Here is a 20,581-nt window from a genome sequence, read left to right on the forward strand (position 1 = left end):
AAAAAAAAAACAAGATTTTAATAGCACTGAAAATGATTTGTGCTATTTCTAAGTTGAGGTTGTGTTGCACAGAAAAGGTAAGAAAAAAAACAATTTATGAAGTTGATATTCAAATAGATAAATTATTGTGTTTTTTTTAAACTCAAATCAAGTTTATTCCTACTAACAGAAGGAAATTCCAGCTGTTTCTTAATATTCAGTTTCCCTTGTTTTTTCTTCAGTGGGAATATATTTTGGATGAACGTGATGCTGCTACACTGACATTACAGTTAATATGGTCTTGTACCCATATCTCAATCAATGACTTATAAATAGAAGTCCCACGTCCAGATGGCAGGTATTGTCCTTATCAGAAAATAAATGCCTTCTCTCTGATTCCCATCTTTGCTATCTGCAAATGTAACAGCTATAATCTGACACTAGATACATGACCACGGATCCAAACACCATTCTCAGATTTGAAGATTAGCAAACAGTAGTTAACCAGACTCCTGGACCTAGTAATGCTACTATACTCAATGTGAATTATTACAGATTCAAGAAAACAGACTTACTTAGCAAAGGACCAAGACAGACAAGATATAATCCAGGAGCTAAGGTGAACTTTATCATAGGGCCCCTCTATCGTGACCTAAGATGCCACCTCCTAATACAAGTGTCATAGCAAAAACAAGGCACGCAAGCTTGAAGAAGGATTAGGAAACAGGCAGAGGAAAATGCAGAGGAAGACTTCAAGAAACTGGACTAAGAGCTCCATATTTTCACAGACCTAAGATAAGAAAGTAAAGAAAAAAAATAAAATCCTTCCCTAATGAGTGGAAGAGTCAGAATCAGCGGTGACCATCAAACAGCATCTGTTAACATTTTCCAAGTCAACATGGCGGACATGGAGCTATTCTTATTTCTAGCATGGAACGGAGACCAGCAGTTTATATTGTTAACACACATATTTATTGGCATAACCCAGATTATCTTTGTGCTTCATTCACTTTGGATTCATTAAGCATGTCTACAATTCCTCCTATTTAATTCATTACTCTATAAAACAGCCAATTTTTCAAGGCCATTTACTGTTTATCATACTGACAGTAAACAGATCTGTTCTGGATACCTGGGAGGACTATCTTTACAATTAATGTCATTTTTTAATGTTACCATCAATAAGGATATCTGAATTTTTCCATATAGTTTGGTATTAAAATACAGAAATAATATTGATTTTTGTAGATCAATTTTGGACCACAAACTCACTTATTAGTTTTAGTAAATCTTCGGTGGCATTTTTTTTTTTTAGAAATTTCTACTAATAAGACCATACCACCTCTAAGCAGAAGCAATTTTGTTATTGTTGTTTCTTCCTTGCTGGTGTGGATGATTTTTGTTTGTTTGTTTTGTTTTGTTTTTTAAGACAGGGTTTCCTTTGCTGTCTCAGAACCCACCCTGTAGACCAGACTGGCTTTTAACTCATAGACATCCTTCTGTCTCTGCCTCCCGAGTGCTGGGATTAGATTGTGTGCCACTACCACCAGACGGGTTTGACTACTTTTATAATTTCTTTTATTTATTCACTTTTCTCTGGCTAGACTTTCCAATAATATGTTGAAAAGAAGGACTAAAAATGGAGATCTGTATTATTATTCTTTTCACTTCAAAATACCTGTGGTAGCTAAGTTTATAAAAAAAGAATTTTACTGTTTGTATGTTTTAAAACTTCACACTTATAATGACTATACTGATTCATTTCTGGCAAGACCCTTCTGACTGTATCACACAGTGGTAAGCGTACTAGAGGGAGAAAGTGGTCATTCAGGAAACACAAGCACACTTGGCAGTTGTGAGAACTCACCAGAGGAGACCAGCATCCCCTTCTGTTGTAGAGCCCCAAAGACTTCCCATGAATCCCTACTTCTTAAAGGTACCATAGCACCATGCAGTACCAGCACTCTGGTGACTGGGTATTTAATCCATGAACCACCAGAAAGCAAAACTATATCAAAACTTTAGAAGCTGAAAAGATGGTACAACCATTAAGAACACCAATTCCTTTTGCAGATGATACGTAAGTTCCCAGTGCCCACATGGTGCAGGTCACAGCTGCCTATAATTCTAGCTCCAGAGGCTCTAAAAGCCCATTCAAGCCTTCATGGGCACCTGTACTGATGTGCACATACACAAACATAGAGTCTTACACATAATTAAAAATAAAAATAGAACTACATCAAAGCAACCATATATCAATGCAGTGCTTCTAATCTTAGAGGAAAAACACTCAACTTTCACCACTGAGAATAATGTGAAACAGGATTATCATGAATTATTTTTATTTTGTAGAGGTATGTTCCTTATATATCTAATTGGTTGACATTTTCATGTAACAGAATGTTGATTTTGTCGAATACTCTATTTACACCTATTGAAATGATCATATGATATTTCTTGTTATGCATTCTATTACGATATACTACCTTTCATGATACATATTCAAATCATACCTATATTTTGATGCTTTACTTCATTTAGTCATGAAGGATGATTCTTTTAACATTCTTGAAACTTCATTTGCTATTATTTTGTTGAGAGTGTTTTGTATCTGTTTCTGGAAAACAAAAGGAACAATAGGACTCTCTGTAGAATAGAGAAGCAGTTACAAACCATATATCTGTCCATATGAAGAAGAAACATAGAAGAAGCTCACATCTCAATAGCAAAGAGTGCAGGGTCTAATTAAAAATTGACAAATTACCTAATTAAATGATTTTCCAAAGATGAAATTTGAACAACCAATACAACCATTCAATTTATGGAAAAGTGTCCCCCACTGACTATGAAAGACTGATGAGATTTTATCTCTTATCCAAGATATGCCCAATACAACAAAAATAATAAACACACACATTCACACACACACACACACGCACACACACACGAACACACACCACAAGCACATACACATAATAGAAGAAATATTTGACTTTCAAGACACAAGGAGACTGAAATAAAAACCAAGCCCACATCCCATTTTAATTATGTAGGACATGCTGGAAAATGACAAGTATAATCTCCATCCAAGCTAGAAACTTAACAGGGAACTGGTCTAGAGTTAGAAGAAAGTAAATGGAGAGAGAATGCCCATTGCAAAAAAAGTCGAACAACAGCCATAAACCTGGAGAAATCCACGCAGCACTTCAAATGAACACTAAAAAAATAATCTACAGTCTGTGTCATGAGGAAAGCAAAGGCTTTGCATCACTGAATCTAGACATAGCAAAAACAAAAACAAATCTTAGAAGAACTACTGATGAGAATTTCTCAATCCTCAAAGCTAATAACTAGAGGAAACAGCATCTCAACAGCTTAACTAGCAGTACTATTTATAAATGTCAAAACCATGAAAAACCGAGATATGATATTTAATTGGATGGGATCTACAGATATTCAAAATGTTAGATCTATTAAATTAAATCTTCTAAATAACAATACTTATTACTCTCAAGGTTTCCACCATAAATATGACACATAAGATCCACTGGGAAATTGAACAAAAGGTGGAAGTGATGGGTCAAATGGAAATACAAGAAATAAACACATGAAGATGTAGAATCCTCTGGGTGTACCTATCAAGCCAGCAGAAGCTGAGAAAATAATAACACTGAAGGTAGGTCAGTAGAATTTATCAAAACAAAGAAAAATGAAGTGAAAAACAGAGCACAGAATTCCAGAGTGGTAAGACAATAACAAATTGTCTAATAAGTTCTGGAAGGAGAAAACAGCAGAACAGATATTTAAAGAAATAGCAGCTGAATTTTTTTTCAAACATCACTAAATGACGGCAAGTCATAGTTCTAAGAACTATGAAGAAATATGAGTGTCATATGGACTTGCAAATAGGCACATCACCACTATTGTCCTGAAGGACAAAGAAAAAAAGAAAATACTGAAGATGGCCAAATGACAAGGACACACTGTAATATATAAAAGTACAGAACAGATTGATGCAAAACTAATCACAGTGGAGCATCAAAACAAAAGCTGTCTAAGCAGAAACCATTGCACCACAAAAATGGTTTGCAAGATTTAAAGCAAAACAAAAGCTGTACAGACATTAGAGGGTAAGATGAGTTATCAGAGGATCTTCACTGTAACAAATCTTAAAAATCAGAGGATGGTGATACAGCCCTATGATCTCAGTGCTTGGAAGTTGGGACTGAGAGGATTGAGAATTCAAGACCATCATCAGATATATAGTGAGATCATCAGAGAATACAAAAGACCTTGACTCAGAAAAAAAATTAATGAAAAGAACTATTAAAGTTCAATAGGTTACAATCATTTTACTAGATTGAAGTTTTTATTTATTTGTTGAATTATAGACCCACAGAAACAACAAAAAGTAAGTGATTTTAAGTTATGAGGATTTTTTTTTATATTGAAGCCTCTTTAAAAATAATTGTCAATGAGCATGTGACCAAACTGGACTCTCTGAATGTGACTGACAATGAAAGCTGACTGAGAAACCAATGATCATGACACTGGGTAACAGTCATCATGCACTCAAAATTCCTTCCCCAACTCCAGGAGCAGAGGGAATTTATTATGTTTTCTTTGCAGATAAACATCTCAAATGGGGGCAGTGATATGTAACTCGGGGCTGCTGTTACCACAGTCTGTTTGGATGCACACCTTCCTAGACCTGTACGGAGTGGGTAGGGCCTTGGACTTTCCACAGGGCAGGGAACCCTGACTTCTCTTAGGACTGGAGAGGGAGGGGAAAAGGGAATGGGGGGAGAAGGAGGGAAATGGGAGGAGAGGAGGAGGAGGTGGAAATTTTGAATAAATGAATAAATTTAAAAATAAAAACAAATTAAAATAAATAAATAAAAAGTAAAAAATAATAATAATTGTCAAAAATAAGTGGAGAGATTTGTTGTAGATGTTTTAGTTAAGGTTAGGCAGCCTATGGTCAGTAGTTCTCTGCATTTTGATAAGGAGACTTCTGTATTGGTCTCCATCTACTGCTGAAAGAAGCATCATTGACAAGGGGTGAGAACTACATTTATCTGCAGATATAAGGATAAGGATTAGAATACAGTTAGAAGTAATATGGATTTAGGAAAGCAGCAATTTGGACATTTTTTCTCTAGGTTCCAAAACTTCATCAGCCATGGATGGTGAGCTAAGTTTATCATATCTGACATGAATTTACTTCTTACCGAGTGGAACTTAAGTCCAATTAGACAACTATTGGTTACTCCCAAATGTAAGAACCACTAGAGTACCTTTGGAGATACAGATCCATGCTGATCAGTGTGGTAGTTTGTAAGTTTTACTGCTTTGTAGGACTTCTGATCACTTTCCTCCCTTGAAAATGTACATAGCACCACCCAATACTATAAAACTTAGCCCTCAGGAAGGAGGTTTCCAAGCCAGTTCTGTCTCTATTCCCCCAAGTCATGGGACCAGAAGTGTGGAGCGTCTTCAGCAATGAGGTCTTACTATCAAATTCCAGGAGGAAACCAGTGGAAATTGATGTGGGGTTTCCCTCTATATGTTGTGAATATGCTTCATTGCCATTGGTTAATTTTAAAAAGCTACTTTGGCCTATGGCAGGGTAGAATATAGGTAGGTGGGAAAACTAAACTTAATGCAGGGAGAAAGAAGGCAGACTCAGACAGATGCCATGTAGCTGCCAAAAGAAAAAGATGCCAGAACCTTACAGGTAAAACACGAGCCTCATGGTAAAATATAAAATAATAGAAATTGCTAATTTAAGATGTAAGAGCTAGCTGAAAATATGTTGAGCTATCAGCCAAAAAGTGTTATAATTAATATAGTTTCTGTGTAATTCTTTGGGACAGAATGGCTGCAGGACTAGGCAAGACAGAAACTTCCATTTACAGGAAATTACAATAGTCTTTGTTCTTTGAGAGGTATCTTCAACTCCCCTAACCAACAACTCAATGGAAGACTTTCCATGCCAAGAACTGGGGCTTTTGTTGGATGGTTTACAGACCTTCGGGGTACCATCATCACCCAAGTGGTATTGTTTCATTGTGAGTGTGTGTCTTTAAGTAAACATGAAATATATTTCCCTATGAGTTTTCAACACTCTCGGTGATTTTCATCTCTGTGCCTGACCCACTGTATTGGTCTCCCTCCCAACTCCCAAGTTAATCCCCCTACAGTTTTTAGATTTACCCTTTCATATACCATGGGTCCTCTTATGCTCCTGTCTAGAGTTCCTTCTATGCCTTCATATCACCCATGTTCCCTTTTTACTTTCCTGGTTTGTGCAGTGACTCCAGGTTATACACTGACAAAGCTAGTATCCACAAATGGAAGACAATATGTGGCATCTTTCCTTCTGGGCTTGGGTTACCAGATACAGTATAAGGTTTTCTATCCACTTGCCTACAAATTTCATTTTTCTTTGAACTGAATCGAATTTAATTGTTTATATGTGCTGTGTTTTTATTATTCACTCATCAGTTGAAAGACAATTAGGTTGTTTCCATTTCATAGCTGCTGTATCCAGAGCAGCAGAGAACATGGCTGAGAAGGTATCTATGGAGTGGGCTGTCTTTGGGTAAATGCTGAGCGGTGGTGTTGCTGGATAATGTGATAGATCTGTTTTTAGTCTTTTCTGAGAATTCTCCACACTCATTTCCATAACGGTTGTGCCAGTTTGCAATCCCAGCAACAGTGAATAAGGATGTATTGTGAGATTTATACATATTATGGAAACAAATCTAATGACATTATAACAAATGGAAAATGGAAAAAGAGGAAAGAAAAAACTTGTACAAATGAATGTATGACAAACTGTGATAAATGCTGTGAAGGATACACTAGGCTTTCGGGGACTGGATCATTTATCATTTGAGGGCATGTACTAAGAATGCAGAGCTGCATCAAATAGTTGCAGAGAAATGCCACATTGGGAAAGCCATGGAGAAAGTGCTCATTTCAGGGTCATGGGGAAACACAGATTCAAGGAAAGCAAGCAGGAGGCTAGGGCACAACACACAGACAAAACTGTGGAGCTGGGAACTAGAGGGGAGACAAGGGCAAGGTGATGTGAGCTGACAGGAAACACAATTAAGATGTTTTTAAAAGGTGAATAAAAGGTTACAAGGAAGTCCTGAGGTATCTTTTCTCCACTACTCTCATGCAGGACTTCTCCCGTGACACCTAAATTTCCTTTTCCAAGCCAAAATAAAAGTAATACTCAGAAAAATCATTTATGTAAATTTTGTTTGATCCAAATACGGTTATTTTTTAAGACATAGAATATATTATAATATTTTTTTCTAGTTCAGGTATCAAATTAATAGCCAGGACATACTGTAGACATTTAAGTTCCTTCCCCTTCATTTGATCCCTGGCTTTGTGTGTTCCTGCAGGCTACCATTTACAGCAACAGTGAGCTGCAGGATTTTAAATATAGATGGTCATTAGTACACAACCATGACATTTTCTCACAGTTTGCTCCCATTGATTTTTTAATAACACATTAAGCACCCTGTAGCATTCATTTTCACAACCGTAGTACCTGCAACTTCTGAGAAATATAACTTTCTATAATGGCCACTGCTCCAGTCCTTGCCGTCCAAAAGACCTTAAAGTTGCAGAAAGCAAAATAGCGTTATTTTTCATGCTTTACTTGGAATTTACTTCTTTGCATCATAAAAAACGGCTACTGGCAATCTCTTAAATAGTAACCCTGGCATCACAGTTTTAAAGCAGTTCCTGTGTTGATAGTCTAAGCACTAATTTCATGATGCTTTATTTCTCTGATGTTTCTCTCTTTCTACAATTTTTACTCATTCAAAAATCAAAAGTATAGCACAGTTAATTAGTCTCTAGACTGTATCACAAATACACATACATGCACACACACACACAATTTTTAAAATGTTCTATGCTTTATATAAGATCTTCCTGAGAATTTCTAGAGCCTCACACAATGATCAGCAGCATGTATGCAGGTAATCTTACTACATTTTCCATAATACATAGTTTAGATTCCATATTCTGTTAATAAGATGTTGTGCTGGACTGTTCTCTTAGCCAATCAACTGCCATCTTCGTAAGACAGGTATATCTGCTTGCATGAGATCATCAGAGCTGGGTTTGTTGACTCTTGGTGTTCCTTTGTAGAAGGGAGGGATAGGTAAAATCACTGAACACTCAGCCACTCTCCACAGCCAGTTTTGTGCAATTCTGCCCTGACTGCATATGGCCTTGCCTCTTGGTTTTAGTGAGCAGGTAAAGCACACAGGCTGAGAGAGACAAAGTTTAGGGGGCATCACCTATGCTGAGAAAAAGGCATCCTCTAATCTGGGTAAGGAATTTCCTGTGAGGCAGCTTTTGGGTCACCAGTGCACCTGTGTGTAAGCCCCCACCCACACTCTGTTAGTCAACCTGAGAAATCCATTGCTTACCCAAAGTAAACTCATGGGTTTTGGGGGTTTTTTTTGTTTTTTGGGTTTTGTTGTTGTTGTTGTTTTTAATTGGGGCCTAAGGCCAAATGAAGATAAGGAAGACACTGTTTATTTCCCCACTACCACCAAGTACTCACAACAAATGGTCAGTTTGTTAATCTACTATGGTTTATGGTATTAAAAAATGAAACACATTCAAAGGGAAACTCTACGTAGAAAAACAGAAATGTTAAAATGGTGCGAAAATAAGCACATTTTTAATAAATTAGAATCCATGTCTTTAAACTGAGATCGCTGGATGCTATTGCGGAACACAGATAAAAAGTTGGCAAGCCGAGTAACTTATAAAGGCAAGCTCTGTAAGATATGTGAACGATGAGACTTGCAGATGATCATTAGGATTTTGAGTTTCCCAAGGTCAAAGTCCAAAACATCGATATCAAACTTCTACTTAAATCCATGGAGTTCTCCAAAGTCATTGATCCTATCTTGGCAATAGTTAAAAATACTATGGTAAAAGAGTAGACATGTATGGCCAATCAGAATTTGTTTGAAAGTATTTGGATTTGCTCAAGCTTTATTTGACTACTTGACAATGGTCAAAAATAGCAGAGTGGTATAAGTATCCTTCTGGGTGTTCAACAGCCTTACTTGGAAGCCAGAAAAATGTGGGATACTTTTCAAAATATTATAAGGCCTGGTGAGTCCCTTGTCATTTTTAGGGAGGTCATGGACCTCCCACTGGCTAGACTATGAAAAGGAAGGGCCAGCACAAATGGAGGAACACGCTCTCAGTGCTTCTAAAACAAAGACACAGCAAGCAAGTCTTCTCATGTAGCCTCACAAAGATGGAACCTCTGGTTACAAAGAAAAGAAAAAAGGTTAAAAGGACCAGAGATTTCCTAAGCCAAAGTGAGGACCAGAGCCTCTACTAGCAACGACAACAAAAAGAAAGTGGTTCATCTCGCCTACTGCATAGTCTTAAACACTTAACAGCAAAGTATAAACAAAGACTAAAATGATGGTACATTTCAAATCGTTCAAGGGATCGTATTCCCCAGACATTGTGAGATCACATCCAGATGAGATGCTGGTTAGACAACTATTTTTCACTAATAATTTTGTTCTTGATGAATGTGTGGTTTGAAGGAGAATGCCCCCCATAGGCTCATATATTTGAAGGTTTTGTTCCCTGTTGGTGAATTGCTTACAAAGGATTGGGAGGTATGGCCTAGTTAGAGGAGATGTATCATTGGGGCTGGGTTTTGAGGTTTCAAAAGCCCGTACCAGACCTCATGTTGCTCCAACGCTATACCTACCTGCTCCCAATTAAATATTTTACTTTATAAGTTACCTTGGTCAAGGTGCCTCAGCACAACAGTATAACATAACTAAGACAATGAGAAAAAGTCTTCCCAGGTATAGGACATCATGACCTTGACTCAGTTTTAACACAGCAGGACTTACCTACAGCCAGGGCAGAAAGACCCACTACTGTTTCAACCAAAGAACCGAAAGATGGCTAAGGTTTTTCCATCTTTCCCTCTCTGGAAGCTATTGGAATAGGTTCTCTCACTGTGATTCTAGCTAATTCTACAGTTCTCAGAGTGCTCCTTAGTCCAGCTTTGGAGAGCAAAGAAAAAAATAAAAGGAACCCAATAGAAGGATGCTTTTGTAAGTTCATTGAAAGACAAAAGATTCTAATGGACTTTGGTTAGGAAATTTTCAAAGTACCCTGTTCTCACTTTTCCTGGGACCCTGTCTGGAACCCATAATTCTAATAATTTTTCCCGTTACTTCTCACACATATCCCTTTTCAGGCATTAGTCAAAGACTTCCTTTCCTCCTCTCATTTGGAAATCATACAAATTAAATCACTGGTGCATTTTTGGGGTCTTTTGGATAAAGCCACTGCAAGGAGTAATATTGAAAAATGAAAGATAAAACCTGAAGAGGCAGCTCAATACAAAGATCCCAAACATAACAGGTCCAAGAATATCCTTAGTTCTCTGGCAGGCAGTGGTTGAAGGGAGCTATCATTTCTCCTCTCCTTTTGAATGTACAGCCATAATTGAAGAAAACATGTGAGGTTAGGTATTAGAACTCCAGCGCCAGCATTGATTCCTTCTGATGAGCCATTTTGGATGGGATCTCTACATTTTTTTCCATGGTAAAGGTGGGTTCTACCTATTATCCAGCTTCAGAACAGCCCCAACCCGTAATTTTCAGGTTACCTCTTCAGAAGGGGGAATGTTTTAGAGAACAAAATATTTCTCTAGGTGGAGACATGCCATTAAGAGAGTTCTCCATTAAGAGATTCCATTTAGACACATTGTGACTAAGCCAAGGGTTACCTCTCATAAAGGCAGAACCACCCACGGGAAGACCTGTTCATCTTAATCCATGCTAAAGAGGCAGACAGGATGAGTAGCTCCCTAATGAGATAATGTACTTTTCCTTCACAGAATTCCGGCCTGCCAGTGCAGTGCTTCAGTGTGCCCAACCTGCTTTGTAAGTTGGCCCAATTTTTTCATTAGAGTAATTTTTTTTCTTTTCTACTTCTTTTTCTGTCTTTTCAAGCACACTTCCCCTAACAATTTCAGCTTGACTCTCTTTATAGCTCCCTTCCCTGCCATGTGGCTGCCTAAAACCAAGCCTATAGGACTGCTTAACTCACCGGTGTTTTTTCTTTTCCTTCTCCTCTGAGCAGTACCTAGGATTTACAACTTAACTTTATGTCCTATGGCCATAGTGTTATTCTCTTAAACTTAATAAAATTTTCCAAGAAGAAGAGGAGGAGGAGGAACAAGAGGAGGGGAGAAAGAGGAGATGAAAAAAAAAAAAACAAGGAAGGAAAAGATCAAAGGCATAGAAATTTCTCTGAAATTCAGATTTATATCTGTACTGTTTTCTTTTAAGCATATAGGCTACCTTCCTAATTACAGAGCACAATTTAAATTAGAGACATAAATATGAGGACCAATAAGTAGCATAATGAATAAGTAAATTTCAATCTACCTAAGAATGTTGAAAGATGTGATTCAATTGTTAGAAAAATCTTTGGAATTAAATATTTCAATATAATCATACAGTGATAATGAATCTAAATGAAAATATGCAATTAGAAAAACATCCACTATTGGCATTGCATTATGTACACATACATGTGTTGGTGTCGCATCATTCACATATACATTTCCTTTATAGTCTTGCTGAAATTATAGAAAAATTTAAACATATATATACATATATATATGTATATATATATATGTATGTATGTATATATAACACTTCCTTAAAAGCTTTTAATGCAGAAGTTCTGTGGATAACAGGGTTTTTTTTATTTTTTGTCCTTTGAGTCCCCAGGGGAGGTTCAAGGTGTCATTCACTGGGACAGAAAATAAGAAAGGACCCTGAAATGATGATTGAGGTTATTCTTAAAAACCACAAAAGAACTGATTGGTCCATTTCAAGATGTGATTAAAAGTTGCTACTGTTCTCACATCCTCCTACTGTACTTCCCAGCAGCCACCAGTCTACGTTAGAGCTCCAGAGGTCATAAACCATGGAAGAAAATGGTCTTTTTCACTTCCCTTAAAAATTACCTTGTATGTAGATTTTACCACTTACTCAACAGAGTTGTACCTAACCTTTACTGCTAAACTATTGAGATACTGGCTACGCCTATTTAGGTACGTTTTCTTTCACATTCCTGATGTTCTTAATTTATTTTTCCTACTCTTTACTTTTGTAAGTCAGAATAACCTTTATAACCCACTTAAAACATATAAATATTCATACTTTTAATAAAATACTAGGTATGCTTAAATACTCCCCCTTTCCTTCAGCTTGTCTCCTCACACTTATTACCCATAGTCTTTACTAGACAGCCTTGTGAACCTTCTATTAGAGTTAGCAGCATTCCCCATTGTGGTCAGTGATAATCACAATAACATAGATTTTATTCACTGCCAGTCACAACTTAAGCCTTTTAATGACTTCTATCTAAGTATCCATTGGGAAAAAGACAAATTGTAAGATCTCTAAAACTTCTGTACTCAACTAGCCTGCCCTTGTCCTCCCTGTTTTGTTCACACTGGACCTCTATGAGTGTGTCACTCCCTCATTCGGCTCCCTCTGTGGGAACACTCATCCTGGCTGTCTTTAGTTGCATCTGGTCTAATCTCCTTCATGTCAAAGGTGAAACATTACCTCTTAGACAAAATGTTCCTGATCTCTTTGATCAGGACTCTAAGACAGCCATTCTAGCACACTGTACTGTCTCATTCCACATGGCCATCCCAAGGATGGTTTGCACCTTTGAGTGGGATTGATCATTTCCATCTCTCTAGCTTACTGGATGCAAGGACAGACATGCATTAATTGGGCTCCTACTCTACTGGAAGACCTGGATTTTGTGGGCATTCTGTACACTTTTACTAGCTTAACTAATGGTCTGGATAAATCTATGCAATTTTAAGATGAGATACCATAGAATGGGCAGGAAAACCTTTGAATCTGAAAATATTTTTGAATTCCTGAATCACTTCATAGACTCTGCCTCCTCTTCAATTTTTATTAATAATTTTTGTATTGAAAGACACAACCAAGAAAGAGAATTACAGGCCAATCTCACTCATGAACATCGATGCGAAAATTCTCAATAAAATACTGGCAAACCGAATCCAAGAACACATTAGAAAAATTATCCATTATGATCAAGTAGGCTTCATCCCAGAGATGCAGGGATGGTTCAACATACGCAAATCTATCAATGTAATACATCATATAAATAACCTGAAAGAAAAAAACCATATGATCATTTCATTGGGTGCTGAAAAAGCGTTTGACAAAATTCAACACCCATTTATGATAAAGGTGTTGGAGAGACTGGGGATACAAGGATCATACCTAAATATAATAAAAGCAATATACAGCAAGCCGACAGCTAACATCAAATTGAATGGAGAGAAACTCAAAGCCTTTCCACTAAAATCAGGAACACGACAAGGCTGTCCACTCTCTCCATACCTCTTCAATATAGTGCTTGAAGTTCTAGCAATAGCAATAAGACAACATAAGGGGATCAAGGGGATTCGAATTGGAAAGGATGAAGTTAAACTTTCGTTATTTGCTGACGATATGATAGTGTACATAAGCGACCTCAAAAACTCTACCAAAGAACTCCTACAGCTGATAAACACCTTTAGTACCGTGGCAGGATACAAGATCAACTCCAAAAAATCAGAGGCACTCCTATACACAAAGGATAAAGAAACGGAGAGGGAAATCAGAGAAACATCACCTTTCACGATAGCCACAAATAGCATAAAATATCTTGGGGTTACTCTAACCAAGGAGGTGAAAGACCTATTTGACAAGAACTTTAAACCTTTGAAAAGAGAAATTGAGGAGGATACCAGAAAATGGAAAGACCTCCCCTGCTCTTGGATTGGGAGAATCAACATAGTAAAAATGGCAATTCTACCAAAAGCAATCTATAGATTCAATGCAATCCCCATCAATATCCCATCAAACTTCTTCACAGACCTTGAGAGAACAATAATCAAGTTTATATGGAAAAACAAAAAACCCAGGATAGCCAAAACAATCTTATACAATAAAGGAGCTTCTGGAGGAGGCATTACTATCCCTGACTTCAAACTCTATTACAGAGCTACAGTACTGAAAACAGCCTGGTATTGGCATAAGAACAGAGAAGTCGACCTATGGAATTGAATAGAAGACCCAGATACTAACCCTCAAACCTATGAACACCTAATTTTTGACAAGGGAGCTAAAGGTATACAATGGAAGAAGGAAAGCGTCTTTAACAAATGGTGCTGGCATAACTGGATGTCAACCTGTAGAAGAATGAAAATAGATTCATATCTATCACCATGCACAAAACTCAGGTCCAAATGGATTAAAGACATCAACATCAATCTGTCCACTTTGAACCTGATAGAAGAGAAAGTGGGAAGTAGTCTACAAGATATAGGCACAGGAGGCCACTTCCTAAGTAGGACCCCAGTAGCACAGACAATAAGAGAAACAATGAATAAATGGGACCTGCTGAAACTGAGAAGCTTCTGTAAAGCAAAGGACACTGTCAGTAAGACAAAAAGGCTGCCTTCTGACTGGGAGAAGATCTTCACCAACCCCTCATCAGACAAAGGTCTGATCTCCAGAATATACAAAGAACTCAAGAAACTAGACACTAAAACTCTAATTAACCCAATTAAAAAATGGGGTACTGATCTGAACAGAGAATTCACAACAGATGAACTTCGAATGGCCAGAAGACACTTAAGGTCATGCTCAACCTCCTTAGCGATCAGGGAAATGCAAATCAAAACCACTTTGAGATACCATCTTACACCTGTCAGAATAGCTAAACTCAAAAACACCAATGATAGCCTATGCTGGAGAGGATGTGGAATGAGGGGAACACTCATCCATTGTTGGTGGGAATGCAAACTTGTGGAGCCACTGTGGAAATCAGTGTGGCGGTTTCTCAGGAAACTGGGAGTCAACCTCCCTCAGGACCCAGCAATTCCTCTCTTGGGAATATACCCTAGAGATTCCCGAACATACTACAAAAGCGTTTGTTCAACTATGTTCATAGCAGCACTATTTGTAATAGCCAGAACCTGGAAACATCCTAGGTGCCCCTCAATAGAAGAATGGTTAAAAAAGGTGTGGAACATATACACATTAGAGTTTTACTCAGCGGTAAAAAATAATGACATCTTGAATTTTGCATGCAAATGGATGGACATAGAAAACGCTTTACTGAGTGAGGTAAGCCAGACCCAAAAAGAGGAACACGGCATGTATTCACTCATAAGTGGATTCTAACCATAATTAAAGGTCTTTGAGCCTATTATTCGTGATCCTAGAGAAGCTAAATAAGAAGACGAACCTGATGAAGATTATTTAGCTATCCGCCAGGAGGTAGGAAATAGTCAAGAGTCCCAGGTAACCTTGGGTGCATGGGGGGTGGGAGGGTTGTTGGAAGGGGAGAGGGTTAGAGAGAAGGGAGTAGGGGAGGAATTGAGAAAGCTCGGTTGACCGGGATGGGGGAAAGGGAGGAAGGATGAATATGGGATCAGGGAAGAATATATTTCAACTAAGGGAGTCATTTTAGGGTTTACAGGAAACTTGATTATATATGGGATCCCAGGTCCAAGGAGAGATCCCCAGATTGTTCTCTGGACAGAGGAGAGGGTGCCTGAACCGGCCTTGGCCCATAACCATACTGATGAATATTTTGCTTATCACCATAGATCCTTCAATTGGCGTTGGATGGCGATACAGACGGAGACCCATATTGGAGCACCGGACTGAGCCCCCCAAGATCCAAATGAGGAGCAGAAGGACGAAGAAAATGACGAAGGACTGCAAGGGATGCTATCACCCACTGATACAAGGGAACGGATCTAATGAGAGTTTACCAAGGCCAGTTGGACTGCGACTGAACGAGCATGTGATCCAACCAGATTCTCTGAATGTGGCCGGATTCTCTGAATGCGGCTGGCCTGGAGTCTTTCTGAGAAGCCATTGACAATGACACTGGGACTAGTTTCCTCTGCATATACTGGATTTTTGGGATCCAGTCTGTTTGGATACTCACCTTCCTGGACCTGGAGGGGGGGAGTAACTTGAACTTCCCACAGGGCAGGAAACCCTGACTGCCCTTAGGGACAAAGAGGGAGGAGGAGAGGGAGGGGGGGAGTGGGAGGGTGTTGGGAAGAGGGGCGTAAATGGAAACTTTTATAATTTAATAAAATTACTTTCAAAAAAATAATAATAATTTTTGTATTGAATATCTCAGTGTTTATTCTCTAAGTTTATTTTCCTGAATATATAACACACTTGTTTTAGGATTTTTTTCTGGAGACTTTTCTAACTCTACCATTTTAATATATGTTATCATATATATATATTTTTTTTAATACTTAAGGATTCTCTAGCTACTTGCCATGTGCCACAGAGTATTATCTTTTTTAAAAGTTTCTTCCAACCTTTGAGTTGTTTCTAATTTCCTTTAATTCCACTCCCTATCTCTTTACGCTAAGCTTTTTATTTCATTATGTAGGCTATCTCAAATGTTTCACAATTGCTTTCATTTTTTCATTGTTTGAGGGTAGTGGACATTTTAGAAATTCCACATGAATGAGCGCATTTTCTTTTAGTGGAATCCAGAGAATTTGTTGAGGTTTCCCCCCCAAGGGTTGGTAACTTACCACAGAAGTTGTACAAAGCCTTTTTTTTTTCCGGTTTTGGTTTTTCGAGACAGGGTTTCTCTATGTAGTTTTGGTACCTGTCCTGGCACTCATTCTGTAGACCAGGGCTGGCCTCAAACTCACAGAGATCCCCCTGCCTCTTCCTCCCAAGTGCTGGTATTACAGAATACACTGAGTAAACTTTACTTGCTCAGCAGTGTTGTACCAAGGAGCGTAAATGCAAACCTAAAAGAGAGGTAGATGGTCTCACCATTCAGAATGCGGGTTTTCATGGAAGAGTCTCTTTGCAGTAAGATAACGACAGCTTGACATTTTATATTTGCTCTCTGTCTCTCACCCGAAGACTCTTGGTTCAATTATCCCAAAGATGAAACCTCCAGATCCCTACCTAAGTAAGAGACAGACAGATTCTTATTTGTGCAGGATGACACAGGGATTGCTTTCTTTGCACTCTTCAATTTGCACTATTGAGGATTTTCGTAGAAAAAAATCACTATATTTTACAACATAAATGCATGTGAGTATGTTTATGTGTATGTTATGTAACGTGTATGTTTATGCACATGAGTGTGTGATGTGTCTATGTATGTGATCATGTGTGTCTGTGTTGTGTGTATTTGTGCACGAATGGTGTGTGTGTGTGAGTGTGTATGATTCTTTGACTCAGATGAGGAGCTGCTGAGTTTAATCCCTAGAACTCATCTAAAGATTTTGGAAAGCAGAATTGATTCTACAAAGTTGTTCTTTGATCATCACACTCAAATCATGGCATGTACCTCACCAACCACACACATGTACATGCATCATGAAAGAAAATTGACATATACCTCAACAGTCTCACACACACATACATTCATCATGGAAGAAAAATATTAAAGTGGTTCTGTAATTATGCCTAAGATATTATTCTGAGACTAAAAGTGTTTCAAAATTAGCAGCTTTTTATTGGAATTTCCTCTCTGGCACTACAGCTGGTTGCCCCCTCTAGTCCACCCAGAAGCCAGCTCATCCTGTGTTTTTCCTTGCGTGTTTCGTCTCTGACAGTAGAATAGAGTTTGCACTTAGGCTTGAGTGACTAAACACTCACAGCTGCTGTAGTTAGGAAATAGATTTTCTTGAGAATAACAAGAATCGATGAGAAAAATATATCAGTTTGGGAACACAATGACATAAACAGCAATTCTCTTCTCACTTTCTCAAAATGTTTAATACTACCTTTTGACAACTCCATTGCCTTCGCTGCACATATGGTAGGGCATTTGTCTGAAAAAGATGAGACTGGATTAGTGACCACTAAGGTCATTTCTGTGTTCTGTGCCCTAGGGCTGAAAAACATGATGAGACTGTGCATTGAGTACATTTTAATGATAGAAAATTAAGTATTAGATTTGTAGTAAAATGTCTACACTAAGAAACTGACTCCAGTCCCCTGTATACGGAAATAGCATAGCATATATGTCTTAGATACTTTTTGATTGCTATGATGAGACACCATGAACAAGACAATTTCTAAAGAAAACATTTAACTTGGGACTTGCAGTTCCAAAGAATTAGAGTCCATGACCATCAGGATGGGAAGCTTGGCAGCAGGCAAGCAGGCATGGTACAAGAGCAGTATCTGAGAGCTTCCATCTGAACCACAAGTACAAAACAGAGAGAGCTAACTGGGAAGCAGAATTGACTTTTTAAACCTCAAAGCTCACCCCTGGTAATTCAACTCCTCCAACAAAGCCACACCTCCTAATCCTTCCCCAACAGTTCCACCAAGGGGTGGGGGAGGCAAGTAGTCAAATATTTGGGCCTAGGAGGCCAATATCTTTTAAACCAACACAGTGTTCATGTTAGACTGTGTGGCTTCCAAAACCTTAGGTCTGGGGCTAGAGGGATGGCTCAGAGATTCAGAGAAGCTACTACTTTCAAAAATGATACAAGTTTGGTTTCCAGAGCCAATGTTGAGTGGCTCACAACTACCTCTGATTCTAGTTCTATAGGATCTGACCCATGTAGCCTCCACAGACATATACACATGCAAATTAACATATACTCACACAGTAACAAACATACACATGCCCAAAAAATTTTTAAAAAGTATTTGTTTCCAGGTTTAATTTTTTAAGTAAAACAATTTAATATGAACATGTTATAATATCATAGTATTTGAGTAACTTTGTAGCTCATCTTGTCATCCTTTGAGTGAGGAAGCCTTACCGTAAACTCAGGAAGTACTGATCTATTACCATAACCTAGTGGATGCTCAGGGTTATCATGCTTCTTAATACTGTGTCTAGTACTCAGTCCTTCAGCATTTCTTTCTTTATACACTGCCAGTGCTTGGTTTCTTCAAACAAATATATATATATATATATATATATATATATATATATTTATATATTTATATGTGTGTATGTATATATACATAAATATATGAGTTTCATATATGTATCTACTCTTTTATATTTTCAATATATTTGCTTTAATTTTCAATCTAACTATAATTATAACAACAAGGAAATTATTTTTTAAAAAATCAGGCATTGACATTAAGTCCATTTTTCAGATGACAACTGTGAGGGTCAGTCTTCACTGTCAACTCAGTTGGACGAAGAATCACCCATTAGACATGTCTGTGAAAGCACTTCCATAAAAATTTAATTGAGGAGGGAAAATCCACCCTGAAGCTGAGTTACGTCATCCTATAGATCTGCTTCTCAGAGTAACTAAAAAGGAAAGCAAGAGAATGCAAGGTGAACGCCCATATCAACTGTCTCTCTGCTTCCGTCATGACTGCTGACAAAATGTGACCAGCTGGTTCTCCCACTACCATACTTTCTGCCAGGATGGACCATTTCCCATCTTAAATCAGGAGCCAAAAACGACGCTCCTTCCTGAAGGTAATTCTCGAAGGTAATTTTGGCACATCAATGAGCAAAGTAACTATTACAGTCATCTAAAGAGCCTGCAAACATCTCAAAAAGAGGACGAAGCAAAACAGAACTTTTACCATCAGTCTAGTTTCAGTGTCTTCTCTGACTTCCCCTGTAGGAGTTCTGAAGTGACTGCACTGTTCTTGAAGTGATACAACTGAAGAGGTTATTAAAATCCAAACTTAAGTGAATGGTATGAATTAGTTCTGGAAACGATGCCTCACAGTATTCATTCTCAATGTGACCTTTCATCGCACATCTTAAATGCTTAAGTTTAGCTCATTTCTGACTTGGTAGCAGTCAAACCTCTATCTGTCATGTCTAATTTCTACAAGGTCCCCTCTGATGTACAGAGTAAAAATAATCATCTCTACAAGTATGACCTTTGCCTGGGGAGTCTATTCCCATTCATCCAAATAGGGAAGGCAACAAGAGAAAAAAGAATTAACTCCTTTCAAGTGTAGCTTGCTGGACTTGTGTAGTGTAGCTTTAGCCTAGCATACATAAAGTACCAGCACTATAAAAACAAATTTAGTGAGGTGGATCAATGAGCTTATTTGGGCTTCAAAAGGAGTATAAGTAGGAGTCTTATTTATAAAAATATGAGCATCTTATGAGAAACTACATCACTGAGAAACATCCCCCCCAATAATTGTTAACCCTCATGTGCCCTTCTCACCTTCAACAAAGGTGTGTCAATGAGCCTAAGCTGTTAAGGGTCTCACATTAGTAGTCACAACTGCTATGATTTCAAGGTTCCTATGGCTATGTCCTGCCTGAAGGAGAGCACTCATCCACACTTCGCCTGTAGTCATTTGTTCGGCTTCCATATTTTCATGGGCTGTGGAACTTAGAGAACAAGGTACATTTAGATTTAGTTCTTTCACCTGCCCATGCAAAGCAAGGCATCTTTTGTCTAACTTCTTAGTGCCCTCAACTTTAAAGGTGCAGTAACAATTTCAGGCCA

General features: G+C 38.0%; 1 long non-coding RNA gene across 1 annotated transcript; it reads left to right on the plus strand.

Moving 5' to 3' along the window:
• The first annotated feature begins 225 nt into the window (after positions 1-225).
• On the plus strand, positions 226-19,810 carry LOC148119354 (uncharacterized). The gene is made up of 3 exons (XR_015735248.1): positions 226-337; positions 10,907-10,952; positions 19,248-19,810. It is a non-coding gene; the product is annotated as an uncharacterized LOC148119354 (long non-coding RNA).
• Positions 19,811-20,581: the final 771 nt, after the last annotated feature.

The sequence above is a fragment of the Myodes glareolus genome, chromosome 17 (assembly GCF_982192425.1).
Source record: "Myodes glareolus chromosome 17, mMyoGla1.1, whole genome shotgun sequence".
NCBI lineage: Eukaryota > Metazoa > Chordata > Mammalia > Rodentia > Cricetidae > Myodes > Myodes glareolus.